General features: G+C 41.5%; 1 long non-coding RNA gene across 1 annotated transcript; it reads left to right on the top strand.

The window, feature by feature from the left end:
* Positions 1-8,120: 8,120 nt before the first annotated feature.
* Positions 8,121-9,445, top strand: LOC122012407. Its single transcript, XR_006120213.1, has 3 exons — positions 8,121-8,263; positions 9,157-9,294; positions 9,379-9,445. It is a non-coding gene; the product is annotated as an uncharacterized LOC122012407 (long non-coding RNA).
* The last annotated feature ends 7,167 nt before the right edge of the window (positions 9,446-16,612 follow it).

Below are 16,612 nucleotides of genomic sequence, written 5' to 3'. Positions count from 1 at the left end.
TTTATTTTTCGCGACCTGCGCGTCGTGCCTTTCTCATATATTCTGGTTGTAAATTAGATTTAGACTCGAATGTAACTCGAGTTTCAAATTGTAATGTACAAATTGGAGCGGTGGAGGGTCCACATGAGACGGAGTTCCGAGGCGGGCACGAGCAACACAAGGTGGTCAAAGGGAGGAGCTTGGAGAAGCTGTTGACCCTAGGTTGACCATTCGATCTTCTCATTGGCTTGAGAGGATTGTAGTAGGGCCATGAATAAATCACAAATAGATTAATTAGTTAATTGCTTATGTATATGATGCATGTTTAATAAGTAATTAATTAATTAGTGCCTTACGATTAGATTAGATCTAAGTCGTGCACATGATGCACCCTTGCGATTAGATTAGATCTAAGTCGTGCACAAGATGCATCCTTTTCGATTAGATTAGATCTCGATCGAACCAACTCTAAATGCCTAACCGTGCCGTCATACCTATCACTACCTCGATCACATGTATTGTTGAATCTGCCAAAGCAGAGCAATACATATTATCTTGGTAGGGTATGGAGGGACAATCTTGGTCCCGCCTATCAACGCATGGGTGAATACAAACTCAATTAGATTGAGTATTCCTAGTTGCTCGGTTAGATCGAGTCAACTATAGGCATTCTTCCAACGGTTGGAAAAGATAGGTCAAAATCACATCTATTCCCGGACGAACCAAACAAGCGAGCGGAGCCATTATGATTATCAAAGAGAAATGGTAAGGTAAAAGAATGAAACAAGTGGCAAAGGCGAAATCGCTTGCCCCCAGCGCCCCCGCCGCACCCGATCCCAGACCATCACGAGGGAGGTAAATCACGACAGCCGAATAGGCAAGTAGTGGGTGGAGTGAGGTACACAGGGTCCGGGGATTTACTCCCCGACAACCCCGTGGTTCGACCCACGTTCTAGTGGCAAAAAAACCACTACTTACCAACTCGGATGACCGTGAAACAAATATAAATCGTACCTCGGGAAAGAAAATGTACATTAGATTCTCTAGCCGGCGAGGATCGAGGCAGAGGAGAAGACTGTAAATGGGAGGAAATAGAACGTAGGCGGAGTAATTAATTTATTATTTTATGGAACTAATTCAACTTCTTTTCTCACAGTGATTGCGTAGTTCCATAGCTGGTGACCATTCGATTAGAATGACTCATGTTACACCCATCATCCGGTTCTTGAACCTGCACGTCGAGCCCCTCACCTCTTCTTCTCCATCCTAACCATTTTAGATTGAAATTATACCTCCTCCGTGTTGATCTTGGGATGAATTGACGGGGATATTGGGGGCGAATATAGTCTCCTTTTACCACCATTTCAGATTAAAAGTATTATTATTGATGTCTCGTAACATTGTCAAATCCAAAGTCAAGCAAAACTAAACATAAAATCAAATCAAACTAGGGTAGAATCAAATCGAACTTAGGTCAAGTCAGAATGAACTCAGGTCAAGTCAAATTGAACTCAGAACAAGTTAGAATGAGCTCGGGCTTAGTTAAACCAAGCTCCAACCAATCAGTCTTGATAAAAGACCCCAATTCAATTTTGTCTGAGTCACATCGAAGTATGGATCACCCCAAATTGGAACTTAGATTTGATTCAACAATTGGTGAATCATCGATCACCAAGAGATACAACAATTAAAGCACCAGTCATCAAGCAAGGTGTCTCTCGGTAAAAAAGGAAGAGGTGTGTCATTTGGTAACTAAAGTCATCCTTTCGCCTTCTATTTAAAAGTAACCGATTGCAGCATATAGGCAAGAAATCTCATCATTCTTTACTCTCTATACTTTTCTCCATTTGTTTTCTTCACCTTTTCTTTGAGGTTTGACTTAAGCGTTGGAGGAGTCTTGCTAAGGTTTGTCTTGATGGCCCCCAACCCAAATTTTAATATCTTCCTTGAGTCTTTTTAGACCTTTGTTTGGAGGATCTTCTTGCTACTCAACGTCCTGAAAGCCCAGCTGAAGGAAGCTTGACCTGAAGGAAGTTGGCCAGCTGAAGCCCGACTTGAAGAAAGTTGGTCAATTGAAGCCCAACTTGAAGGAAGCCCTACCTAAAGGAAGTCATTCAGTTGAAGTTTGACTTAATTTGTATCCAGCCGATCAAAATTACTCGATCATAGTTACTTTGTTGATTTATTCCATCCCTTGATCTCAGATTGAATCAAATTGGTGTCGTCCGTGAGAATTTAATCTGAGTTGAGACATTGAGATGGGAGATACAAGAAGAAATCTAGAAGATCTCAGATCTGCCAATGAAAGAAGTCAGGTTGCCATGCTTAGTTTTGAAACTCCTTTGAAAAGAGAGAATTTAAGCCATATAGTGGCCGCCACTATGGAGGAGATATTGTGGCGACATTTTTTACTGAGTCTAGCCCCTATCAGAGTATCTATTATAAGTGCCCCGGGTTAGTTTTGATATGGTCAATCGAGTTAAGTTAGGTCCTGTAGTTTTGATACCTTATGTCTGAGTGTACAGAAACTTAGGAATACAAGAAGTCGAGTAGAAAATACAACATACGAGAAGGATGACATGAGAAATGAGTCGACGAGCTCGATGCATTCGAGGGACGAGAAGTTATGGAAGAGTATACTGGTGGATGGCAAGGACACCCTCGATGCTTCCTAGGGATGAGAAACCGGGAAAGAAGCATGCTCGAGGAGAAGACCGGAGTTGGATTTGAGTGAGCTCAATTCCGAATGGCTTAAGCATCACCCAAGCAAGCATGAGGAAAATAATGGTCAATACGGTAACTGACCATTCGGATGAACAATGCTCTAAGAGACACCTCTAATGGCTTTGGAGGCGCCTCGAGCTTTGGTAGTGAAGCTACTGAATTCAAGACCCGAGGCACCTCAGTTGATTGGAGGCGCCTCGGATGAACAGTGTTGAGGCGTCTAGGATGAACAGTGCTGAGGCGCCTCCAATGCCGCAGAGCCGTTGTGTGACTGTTGCTGCGTGAATAAAACTTTATCCACTTGGAGGCACCCTAGATGCCTTTCGAAGCACCTCCAAGCCATGTCAACACAATGGTGACTTTTTCCAGAATGCTATAAATAGCACATTGGAGCTAGGAGTTCAAATAACAATCACTATACTCATTTCTTTAGTCATTTGTGAGCTTTCAAAGTCTATAAGAGACTATTAAGTAGGAATGAGTATGGGCTAACGTATGTCTCACTGGTTTGGTTTATGATATGTAGAATGGCTAGAGGATGACCGGCTAGACAACCGAGAGTTAATGAACCTCAACTAGTGGAAAATGAGTCTGCTCCACAGCCCAACCTGTTAGAAGTAGTGGCTCAGCTGCAGAGACAACTGGCGGAGTAGCAGCAGGTTATTGCTACCCTGGCTGCTAACCAGCAAGCTCCTCCCATAGTCTCACTGGAAGCCAATATGGTGACACTTATTATGACCAAAGTTCCATCAGTTACACCTATAGCCCCAACAAAGGTAGCAAGTCAAGACACATACCTCATCCAGTGGCAGAAACTGAAACCAAAGAATTTCTCTGGCACCAATGAACCATGGGATGCTCAGACATGGTTTAAAACCCTAGAGAGCATAATGGAACTACTAGACTGGCTGAAAATAGAAAAGATAAAATGCGCTTTCTTCTGTTTTACTGGTGATGCAAGAATATGGTGTGAACGGGTCAAGGCAAAATGAAAAGTGGATCAAATGACCTGGTCTGACTTCGAGATTGAGTTCTTCGAAGAGTTCTTCCATATTCAAGTCACGAATAAACATTATGACGAGTTCACAGAATTTCGACAAGGAAATTTATCAGTGGACGAAGCCGTGAAGAAATTCAATAGACTAGCTCGCCTATGTCCCGAGCTGGTCAGCACGGAACGAGAAAGGGTGAGGCTAATGCTCAAAATTCTGAGGCTGGAGATAACCCTAAATGTAGCTGGCGGAAGTAATAGACCACAGACTGTAGAAGAGCTGATTGTAGTGCCCTGATCACGGAGCGTTACCTGAACAGTATCAAGCAACAAAAGCCAGTACTGATTGAGAATAAAAGGTCAAGGGAGTTCTAGCACTCAGAAACCTCAGAGCCATGGCTCAACTTGGAAGGGGAGCTCCAAGAGGAACCAGTGGAGTAATAAGAAGGGAGGATCCATAAGCAAGTAGCCTAAGTATGCTACATGTTCCACGTGCGGAAAGATGCATCCTTGAATCTACCGCAAGGGTACGAGTGACTGTTATACATGTGGTCAAGAAGGGCATATGGCCAAGAATTGCCCGACCAAGATCAACCTACCTCTCGCACAACCTGTGCAATATGGAGGCAAGTAGGCACAACTACACCAGGTGCAGGCCGCGTTGGAGGGTCCTCATATTAGGCAAGGTAGACTGGAAGCTCCACCAAGTTCTACAAATGCTCGAGTTTTCTCCCTTACCAGAGAGGAGGTAGTAAATGCCTCCACCGTTGTCACAGGTCAGATATGCATTTTTAATCGATATGCAACTGTGCTATTTGATACTGGGGCAACCATTCGTTTGTCTTCATAGTATTTACCGAAAGTATAGGTATACCCCCGGAGGTCCTAAGCGGACAGTTTTTGACGACACTACCCTCAGGAGTGATAATGACATCTACGCACTGGCTACGTTCTGTTCCAATCAAAATTTCAGACAGGGAATTGTACAGTGATCTGATAATACTGAATATGTCTGATTATGATGTTATTTTTGGGATAGACTTTCTGAACAAGTATGGTGCTTCCATCGAGTGCCGTAAGCGACGAGTCTTGTTCCAACCCGAGGCAGAGCCTAAGTTTGAATTCATCGGTGAATCAAGGAAGAGACCTCAGAAATTGTTATCGGCCATAAAAGTTCAGAAAATGTTAGCCAATGGATGTACCGGGTTTCTAGCTCATGTGGTTAACACCCAACAAGAAAGAGTCCAAAAGATAGAGGAAGTTAGAGTCGTATGTGACTACTCAGAAGGGTTTCCGGAAGAGTTGCCAGACTTAGCTCTGGATAGGGAAATTGAATTTGAGATTGAACTCATTCCTGGTACCCATCCAATCTCAAAAGCACCCTACCGCATGGCTCTGACAGAATTGAAAGAACTTCAGGGACAGTTACAGGAGCTACTCGACAAGAGTTTCATTCACCCTAGTCACTCACCATGGGGAGTTCTGGTGTTGTTCGTAAAAAAAAAAGGGTGGGTCCATGCGAATGTGCATGAAATACCGAGCACTGAACAAAGTAACAGTCAAGAATAGGTATCCTTTGCCGAGAATTAATGATCTATTTAATCAATTAAAGGGAGTCATAGTCTTTTCCAAGATAGACTTGCGATCCGGATATCATCAAGTGAAAGTGAAAGAGGATGATGTACCGAAGACGACATTCCAAATGAAGTATGGGCACTATGAGTTTGTAGTTATGCCTTTTGGAGTGACGAACGCTCCTGCTATATTTATGGATCTAATGAACAGAGTGTTCAAACCATACTTAGACAAGTTTGTAATCGTTTTTATAGACGATATCCTTATATACTCCAGCACCCAGGAAGAACATGCTGAACATCTTAGAACAATATTACAGATTCTTCAGCAGAGCCAATTGTACGCAAAGTTCTCCAAGTGCGAGTTCTGGCTCGATCAAGTGTCCTTCTTAGGTCACATTATTTCCAAAGATGGAGATATGGTGGACCCTACAAAAATAGAAGTTGTGAGTAACTGGAATAGACCTAAGAATGCCAGTGAAATCAGGAGTTTCCTTGGCTTAGCAGGCTACTACAGGAAATTTGTAGAGAACTTCTCAAGGATCACTTCCCCATTGACAGTACTTACCAGAAAGAACAGAAAATTTGAGTGGACAGAGGATTATGAAAAGAGTTTCACTGAACTGAAAAGGAGACTGACCAGTGCTCCAATCCTGACTCTTCCAGAGGATAACGAGAGCTTCGATATTTACAATGATGCTTCTAAATTAGGGCTCGAGGCTTGGGGCTTAGGGCTGGAGCTGGTCAAAGACTATGACTGTGAAATCCTCTACCATCCAAGGAAAGCGAAACAAAGTGACAGATGCACTAAGTAGGAAATCTTGTGAAATGTTATTGTCTATATCTGCTATGTCCCATCCCCTATAGAAAGAAATAGTAAATTTTGGGCTTGAAATTATTACTAGGCAACTCTCCACTTTGACACTAGTATCAACCCTGCTTGATGATATACAGAAAGGGCAAGATGAAGATCCTAATATTCAGAAGATCAAGCAGGGAATACAGGAAGGAGAAAATGGGGAGTTCTGAGTATCAGACAATGGGATACTATATTACGGTAATCGCCTCTGTGTCCCTAATCAAGAAGAACTGCGAAATAAAATTCTAGATGAAGCCCATAGAACACCCTATGCAATACATCCGGGTTCCACCAAGATGTACCAAGATATAAAGGAACTCTTCTGGTGGTCTGGAATGAAAAGAGATATTGCTAGATATGTCAGTACCTGTCTGACTTGTCAACGGGTTAAGGCAGGACATCAGAGACCAGACGGAGTTTTGCAGCCTATCTAAATCCCAGAGTGGAAGTGGGAGGATATATCTATGGATTTTATAGTAGGGTTACCCAGAACCACGAATGGTTACGACGCTATCTGGGTAATAGTGGACAGATTGACTAAGTTTGCTCATTTTCTAGCTATTAGAATATCCTACTCTATTGAACAGCTAGCGCAATTGTACGTTAAAGAGGTCATCAGATTGCATGGAGTTCCCAAAACCATAATTTTTTATAGAGACGGTCGTTTTACTTCACACTTCTGGGAGTGTATTCAAAGAGCTCTTGGCACTGAGCTGCGATTTAACATTGCATTTCATCCTCAAACTGACGGGCAAACAGAATGAGTGAACCAAGTTTTAGAGGATATGCTATGGGCTTGTGCCTTAGATTTCAAAGGGAGCTGGTGTCGATACCTATGCTTAGCAGAATTCACATACAATAACAGCTATCAAGCTACTATTGGAATGACACCCTACGAGACTTTATATGGGAGGAGATGTAGATCTCCTATCTGTTGGTATAAAGGTGGTGAAAAGAAATAAATGGGACTCCAGACAGACCTTATCGAGGACACCACCATAGGCATTCAGAACATTCGCCAAAGAATAGAAACTACTCAGAGCTGATAGAAGAGTTATGCGGATGTGCGCCGAAGACCGCAGGAATTTGAAGTTGGGGACTCAGTGTTCCTCAAAGTAGCTCCTATGAAAGGAGTAATGCGGTTTGGAAAGAAAGGCAAGTTGAGTCCACGTTATGTGGGACCATACCTGATCACTAGAAGGGTGGGCAAGGTAACTTATGAGTTGGAACTACCTCAGGAAATGTCAGCCATCCATAATGTATTCCATGTCTCAATACTGAAGAAGCATGTTCCCGAAGTAAACCAAGTGATTGAGCCATAGATGGTACAAGTTCAAGAGGATCTCAGTTATGAAAGTTGACCTATTCATATAATAGATCGAGAAGTTAAGAAGCTGAGGAACAAGGAGATACCCTTAGTAAAAGTGTTGTGGCAAAGTCAACGGTATAAAGAGGCAACATGGGAACGTAAGGACGATATGAGACAGAAGTATCCACACTTGTTTTAAGTTCGAGGATGAACTTTTTATAAGATAGGGGGATTGTAACACCCGTAAATTTTCTATTCCAAAAGAGCAAAAAGAAAATAGAAGAAGAGAAAAATAATAATATATATATATATATATGTATATGTATATCAGAATCGATCTGCTGCGGTGAGAGTCCTGCGGTTTTCGTGCGGCACGCTTATGTGGCGAGTTCCACGTCATCCGCGTGAGAAGTTATAAGCAGAATCGCATCAAACTTCTCCTCGCGCGATTCTTCACCACGAAACCTAGCCACTCCTCCCTCTCCGAATCGCCGAACGCGCCTCCCTCTCTGAATCGCCGAAGCACCCCTCTCGCCGCAAATGTGCCTCTCTCTTGCTAAAGCTACGGGATCAGACGTACGACTGACTCTCTCTCGCAGCGAGCCCTTTTCTACCGTGAGCTCTCCCTCGTCGTGAGCTCTCCAAATCGCCCATCACCCATCCCTCTCGCGTCGAAGCTAGGATCTACGACTCTCTCTCTAGCCAAAGCTCCCCTCTCGTCACAAGCACGCCTCTCTCGCTCTGAGCTCTCCTGCGGCGAGCTCTCTCTCGCTAGATCTAGGGTTTCTCACTCTGCAACCTCTCTTCGCCGACAAACTCCTTCACTGGTAAAAGCTCGTATACTCAGGCGAAAAATGATGTTTCTTTAGAGTGACCTCAGTTGCAACTTTGAGATTTACCTTTCGGCTTTTATATTTTCTAGCCTCATCTAAACCTTCCAGCTTTTATATTTTCTTGTAAAACAGATCTTGCAATTTTTCTTCTGAACATCAAATTCAAGTGGCCCTGCAGCCTCTTCGATCTGTAATTTATTAACTTTTAGATGTTTGAACATAGCCTTATGCATTATTTTACTGTTTCTTTCCTGAGAATTTGCTTCTGTTTATCAGAATCGCTTCTGTTTTATATCGGCAGAAAAGGAAGATGAATTTCACTAGTTTTCTGGAAATGTGTTTCATTTAGTCTACTCACTTTATTGAATATGCTTTGTGATAAATAGAGTACCATTTACAATAGTCTAATGAATGTAGAATTACTTCAACCATGGAAGGAAGCTCCTCTGGAGGGAGGGAGTCAACTTTAGCTTTGATGGTGAGGAATATTTGTGGGTGTTATCTTACGGACTTTGCATTTACATCTGTCAAGAACCCAATGCAGGCTTTCGTCTCTCATTTTTCTCCTATTTTAAGTTATTTACTGGTTCGATCAAATTGATCTATTACGTCGAATGAGTGATTCCAGCCATTGAATTTTGACTTGGTTCACAGAACATGGCGCTTCATTCTCCTCGATGTGTAATTTAAATTCCTTAGACATCTATAGCATATTCTTTGTGTGTGAGTGCAACATGAAATTTTGCTTAGCTCATTTTTAAAATCAGTTCTCAAAATCTTGTGTTTGAACTGCTTAATGTTGGAAAATTTTGGTAGTTTAAATTTATAAGAATTTGCAAATTTTGAATTTTGATAATTTACTAGCATCAATTATCTCAAACAAACAGATTATTATGAGATAATAGTGGAAATGCATTAACGTGAGATTTGTTTCGTGGAGAATAATCGCGAGGAGAGGTTTGACGTGATTCTGCATTCGCGGCGTTATCAACTTCTCACGCGGATAGTCCACTGGGATGCAGATGGTACCTGTTATATTTTAGTCAATTCTTTTACTTTTGTAGAGTAATGTTTATCCTTAATTTTATATCTGAACTATGTTAATGCAGGTGGGAAGCCACTGGAGCTCAATAGGATTCTTAGACCTGGAGGTTTCTTTGTTTGGTCTACAACACAGGACCAAAGCATCTGGAAGTGTAGTGACATTTGTCAATTTCTTTAAATTTCATGACCTCCTTTGTCATAAGCAAGACTACATGACTTTCGGGAGCTAGACTATCTTAAATTTTTATTTAGCACCCTTTTAAATTTTTTTCTGGATCCGCTATTGACATTGATTACTCGACGCAAACTTGGTTTGTAAATGGTTAAATGTTGTAATTCTAGATGTAAACTTGGTTTGTTAATTTATATCATTAAACACTGTTGAATAATGTTGGTGTTGTAATTGTGGTATGATAATGGTGTTGTAGCTTTCAATATATTTGAGGATCTTGTCAGTTTGATCCTCTTCAATTTCAACATGTAGCCATAATGAGTCTCTAATGTTGTTCTTGGATTATCCACTTATTGCTTTTACTTTGTAGTAGCAACTGTGCCTCAGCACTGCATCAGTTATCAGTATTGATCTCCATAATCCATATGCAAATGCATCTGATCCAAGATATGACATGTGGAACTTGAGTGGGAGAGTGGATCATTCCTTGCTCCAGCTCAAGTTTCTGAGACATTTGAATTTGAGCTACAACAACTTCAATGACCTTCATATACCACGCTTCATTGGCTTCCTAAAGAGATTGTAGTACCTAAACCTCTCAAATGTAGGCTTTGCCGGCACTAGAAAAATGAGGAAAATTGAACTATTTTTGCCTTTAGTTGTTAAACAATAATTACTCATGGAATGAGAGAGAGAGAGAGAGAAAGAAAGAAAAGGAGACTCCTTGAGAAGCTCCACGGCAGAGAGGTGAAGCAAATTTATGATATTTTAACTAATTAATACAAAATTCAATAAAGTTCTTTCACTGAAACAACAACAGCAAAGTCTACTAATATAGACAGGGAGATCACTTGTAGGAAACAATGAAGCAAGCAACTAGTATATAATTTGACAGGAGAATGAACAACTGCACGAGGTCAACATACTGTCGTTACAAGAGATAAAGAGACATAATTAAGAAAATGAAACTATCATTACAAGTTTAAGCAACTGGCTGTTTAGAAACAAATTACAACACCCGAAGCCAACAAACAAATAGTTACAGTCCAATACCTGACCCCAGAACATACAACATAAGAAGAAAAAAAACAAAATAGTAGAATTAATTCAGCCTTTGCTCTTTCCCCTGCAGCTCCTAGTGCCACATGCAATGGATAAAAGTGGTCTGGCCATGGATGTGCCATTCTAGCATTTGGTGCCTTCTTCATCATATCTATACAAATATAAAGAACATAAGATTTTCAGTGCAACCCTAGATTTGTTGTCAAAACAATAATAATAAAAACTACACGAAACAAATCTCACGTTAATGCATTTCCACTATTATCTCATAATAATCTGTTTGTTTGAGATAATTGATGCTAGTAAATTATCAAAATTCAAAATTTGCAAATTCTTATAAATTTAAACTGCCAAAATTTTCCAACATTAAGCAGTTCAAACACAAGCTTTTGAGAACTGATTTTAAAAATGAGCTAAGCAAAATTTCATGTTGCACTCACACACAAAGAATATGCTATGGATGTCTAAAGAATTTAAATTACACATCGAGGAGAATGAAGCGTCATGTTCTGTGAACCAAGTCAAAATTCAATGGCTGGAATCACTCATTCAACGTAATAGATCAATTTGATCGAACCAGTAAATAACTTAAAATAGGAGAAAAATGAGAGACAAAAGCCTGCATTGGGTTCTTGACAGATGTAAATGCAAAGTTCGTAAGATAACACCCACAAATATTCCTCACCATCAAAGCTAAAGTTGACTCCCTCCCTCCAGAGGAGCTTCCTTCCATGGTTGAAGTAATTCTACATTCATTAGACTATTGTAAATGGTACTCTAATTATCACAAAACATATTCAATAAAGTGAGTAGACTAAATGAAACACATTGTCACGCCCCAGAGGAGTCCCTGTCCGAAGAAATTTCGACAGCACCTCCCCTATACGGGTGACAATCTGAAGCATTTCTACAGACATAATATACATCAGCCACAGACGGCTAGAATATACACAAAATCACGCAGTTATATATATATAATGAGCCTACACGGCTGAAACAAAACCAATACAGCGGATAAACATAAAATACAAGCCCATACAAAACCAAATAAAACACTGCTAGCCGGCTAGGCTTACACCACACAACCAAAACAACACTCCGAACACAAAACCGAAACACAAAGCTAAGTACACAAATACATATACCAAAAATAACAATAAACAAAGGCAGAGACAGGGCTTCTGATGTGGCGTGGGGACCGGCAGCCAGGATACTCCAAGCGTCTCCATAAGTAACCTAGTACCTGAAAAAGATAGTGTCCACGGGGGTGAGTTCAACAACTCAGCAGATACCTAGTTGACATGTATAGTAAATTATAACAAATAGTAATAACTATGGAGTACAATCTCCTGAACAAAAGAAGGTAATGCATAATAGAAAAGACTGAAGAGTACTGTACTCACCAGGGCCACCTATCAGAATAATTAGGTTGTCAGATCGGAAGTGTCATAAATCCTGTATGCATGTCAAACATATGCATCCATCCAAATGCAGCATATAAGTGTAGCAAACACAAGCAATAAATGCATAAATGCGTATGATGCCAATGATGCGTCCTGGTCACCCCTGACGCCAGTCAGTCATTTCACACACAATAGTGAGGCCGAGTGGGTAGGACTGTAACAACCGTGCACTCTACCATCACTACACCTGATGAGTGAGTGAGTGGACGGGATGTTGTCGGAGTACTCCTGTCCTCTGACCCCAAATCATAAATGGGGGAGCTCAATGCTCTCATCTCCCGGTATACGATAACGGGGAGGTATCTCTTCCGGCTACCACGCTGAGTCACCTGACTAACGGAGCCAAATAGAGTCCACCGTCTGCCGGCTACTACGCTGCTACACTAAATGCCAGCGGAGCCAAACAGAGCGGAACTGTCTGCCGGCTACCACGCTGAGTCACCTGACCAACGGAGCCAAACAGCAGAACCGCCACACACCTGCCTGATATACCACTAATTTATGAGTGGTGGTGTGTGTGCAGTATATGTAACTGGCGATGCGCTCAACCATAGTGGAGCTAACAATCGCGCAGCATGCAATCATGATGCATGACACTAAGCATAGCAATAAACTGATCAGCATAACCATGTCCATATATATAAAATGAGTACCGTAATGTCGATGGTCAAATACCAAGATCTCAAGTACACAGGTCAGATAGGATATCAAAAACCTATTTCCTGAACATAACAAACATGGTATGTCACTACCTATCTGAGCATATATATAATCATGTGGGTACTAGCATAAAATGCATAACAGGTGAGCAAACAAGCATGTAACAGGTATCCAGTAGTGACGTACCGAAACAATGATGAACATAATTATTACTAAAGGTTATAACCTACTAAGTATATCAACAAGACATTATCTAAAAGATAAGTCAAGGTACCCGCCTCAAATAGTAGGTTCAATCCAGTCGAGTCCAACGTCGAGATGCTCGTCTCGAATCAACATCCTGTAACAACATGATATATATATATTTAGCTAATTACGTATAAATTAATTAGCCAAACCAAATCTCCCAATCACTGTCCTACATCACATAGGTAACCTATCAATTACATATGTTATACATAACTAAATCACATTCTGCATGAATCCTACAAGAACAAGATACGAAACAAAATTTAAGGATCTACCACCAATGTATCCTCCTAATAACCAATTCAAATCCTCGTTCCAAATGAAAATTTCCAATTGGATCAACTTAGATGTAATCTAATAACCTATGCAGAATCTGTACAGAATAGATCATCCTCAATAGGAATCTAAAGAAAATCACTGAACATCAATATGCTCACCTAAGTGTATGAAAAATGATCAGATTCCTCATCTCCACAATAGTTTAATCCTGTTGATACCAAACATATCCCGGAGTTGCTTATACATCCAACCAATAGGCAATTAGGGTTTTGAAATATTAGAGATCAAGAGCATAACTTACCCAAATTCGCAAGTGGTGGATGGTGGTACAAGCTGGCCACAGAGGTTTACAATTCCTTCCCCCCTGCCTTCACTTCCTAGCCTTTTTCCGATTCTCATCAGTGTAGAGAACAGAAAGGCGTGCAGTGCCAAAGATAAGCCCATGTCTGCCGGTGATAAATTTAAGACCACAACGCTTGCAAGGGACGAAAGAAGGTGATCTAGTGGCTTGAGGTGGATCTGCATCCCCTAGTGCTCGCGTGGCTGGAGAATGAAGGGAATCGGATCCAGGGCTAGGGCACAGAAAGGCTGCGCACAGGTATCTGAGATGTTGGCCGTCGGTGATCGGTCATGGCGGTTGGCTTTGGCTAGGGCGCGGCGTCGCCGATCGGCTGAGAAGACGAGAGGAAGAGGGCGTCGGCGTGATGTGGCTAGGGCACAACGGCGTCGGCACTATGCTGAGTCGAATCTGGTGGCCGGCGGTGAGAGGTGAGGAGCTGGGTCGGCGGCGGTGCTAGGGCACGGCGACGGCGGTGCTAGGGCACGCTGGAGAGGTGTCGGGCGAGGCGGCTCGGGTGCGCGAGGGAGAGGCACGCACAGATTCGGGGGAGGAAAAAGAAACGGAGGAATAAAGAAAATAAAAAGAAATAAAAGAAAAGGAAATGTAAATATAAATATTTCCTCGCTTAAAGGGGTAGCTTAAACAGTCTTTCCCGGGCCCCATTTTTTTTTATCCCCGTTAACTCGTCCATACGAGCTCCGAAAAATTCTCGAAAAATTTCCAAAAATTCTGGAAAAATTCCCTTATTAATATTCGCCTATTTCTGGTATTTTACACACATTTCCAGAAAACTAGTGAAATTCATCTTCCTTTTCTGCCGATATAAAACAGAAGCGATTCTGATAAACAGAAGCAAATTCTCAGGAAAGAAATAGTAAAATAATGCATAAGGCTATGTTCAAACATCTAAAAGTTAATAAATTACAGATCGAAGAGGCTGCAGGGCCACTTGAATTTGATGTTCAGAAGAAAAATTGCAAGATCTGTTTTACAAGAAAATATAAACGCCGGAAGGTTTAGATGAGGCTAGAAAATATAAAAGCCGAAAGGTAAATCTCAAAGTTGCAATTGAGGTCACTCTAAAGAAACATCATTTTTCTCCTGAGTATACGAGCTTTTACCTGTGAAGGAGTTTGTCGGCGAAGAGAGGTTGCAGAGTGAGAAACCTTAGATCTAGCGAGAGAGAGCTCGCCGCAGGAGAGCTCAGAGCGAGAGAGGCGTGCTTGCGGCGAGAGGGGCGCTTTGGCTAGAGAGAGAGTCGTAGATCCTAGCTTCGGCGCGAGAGGGATGGGTGATGGGCGATTTGGAGAGCTCACGGCAAGGGAGAGCTCATGGTAAAAAAGGGCTCGCTGCGAGAGAGAGTCGTACGTCTGGTCCCGTAGCTTCAGCGAGAGAGAGGCGCATTTGCGGTGAGAGGGGCGCTTCGGAGAGGGAGGCGCGTTCGGTGATTCAGAGAGGGAGGAGTGGCTAGGTTTCGTGGTGAAGAATCGCGCGAGGAGAAGTTTGACGCGATTCTGCTTATAACTTCTCACGCGGCCGTGATGATGTGGAACTCGCCACATAAGCGTGCCGCACGAAAATCGCAGGACTTTCACCGCAGCAGATATATATATATATATATATTCATAAATGACCCTGGCTAGGATTGAACCCTAGACCTCTTAGTTGAGATTAGTTTAAGTTGCCATTAGGGTGGTGGTAAAGCATCACATTAGCAATAGAAACAAATCCTTATAAGCAGATTTTGTGTGAAGAGATGTTTCAATTTGCACTTAGTATAAAATGGAAATGAAGAGACTAAAAACCTAACTCTTGGTTCCCTTTCTTCCTCCCTAGCCGAATTCTCTCTCCCCTCTTGTCATTTTTTGGTCAAGAACCCTAGGGTTCCAAATTTCCAAAGCTTTTCAAGAAAAGAACCTAAGAGGAGGCTTCCCCACGAGGATTAGTACGTGGGGGGGGGGGGGGGGGGGGGAGAGAGAGAGAAGTTCAGAGACCAAGGCATATAAGGGAGGCTTATTCTCTCAAACCCCTAGTGGTATAATCGTAAGGAATAGCGAAGGGATGTAAGTATCTCTCACTTACAGTGTAAGTTTCTTTAAAGATGTGTTTTGTAATGTCTTTTATGCATGATTTAGAAGATGCATGTTGAGATATGCTTTAGACGTGTTAAGGAAGAAGCATGTCATGTATGTATGATGCCCTTTAAAGTTTTGGGATTAAGAGCATGTTTAGATCATCTTAATTTGCTTCCCATTAAGTTCTGGGGATAAGAAGTATAATCAAGTGCCTAAAGTGCTTCTCTATAAGTACGAGGAAATTAAGCACACATAAGGTGTTTGGTTAAATGTCAAGCAAGTGCAAGTACAAGAAATTAGTAGTTAAAAGAAAGTATTTTACTTTTGAAAGGCATGTACCGAACACAAGGTCCATGGGTGGGCTCCTACATCACCCCTAGACCCCTAGATCGCCTAGTAGTACCTTGATAGGTTCAGGATTAGTTACCTCGGATCTTATTAAGGATGCGCGCAAAGAGGTACAATGTCGGTCCCAAATCAAGATGATTATTATTTTCACTAATTATGTACTATAATGTTTTCAAACTTCATGGTTTGTTTTAGTATAAGCTTCCTAAGTTGAGAATTTGAGTTATATTGTGTAGCATTGATGAACTCTATAATATGCCAAGAATCCTATGTTCCTTACATTCCTAGCATGGTTTTTAAGTTGATGGTTTGCATGATAAATTGGTTTAAAAATGCGTGTCCTGTACATATTTCCGAAGTATGAATTCAGTGTGAGTTACTATCAAGTGATTGCTTGTGTTTTCCCTAAGCAGGTTTAAAAGCATGGTTACATTGTTGCATTTTCCTCCAGCAGTTTTAAAATGCATGTTCTCTTTTAATGTATCATTTTGTGAGTAGATGATACTTACTAAGCATCCGCTTATAGATTTGCATTTCCTTATACTGCAGATAAAGGTAAAGGAAAGCTCGAGTAAGAGGGGACAGCAGGAGCAGTGCTTGGTGGGTGCGTGTTAGAACCATGGAAGAAGATCCTGGAACTTTCTAGTGCAA

Source organism: Zingiber officinale, chromosome 8A (assembly GCF_018446385.1).
Source record: "Zingiber officinale cultivar Zhangliang chromosome 8A, Zo_v1.1, whole genome shotgun sequence".
NCBI lineage: Eukaryota > Viridiplantae > Streptophyta > Magnoliopsida > Zingiberales > Zingiberaceae > Zingiber > Zingiber officinale.
The sequence above is the reverse complement of the archived record's forward strand: the minus strand, read 5'-3'. Positions and strand labels throughout refer to the sequence as shown.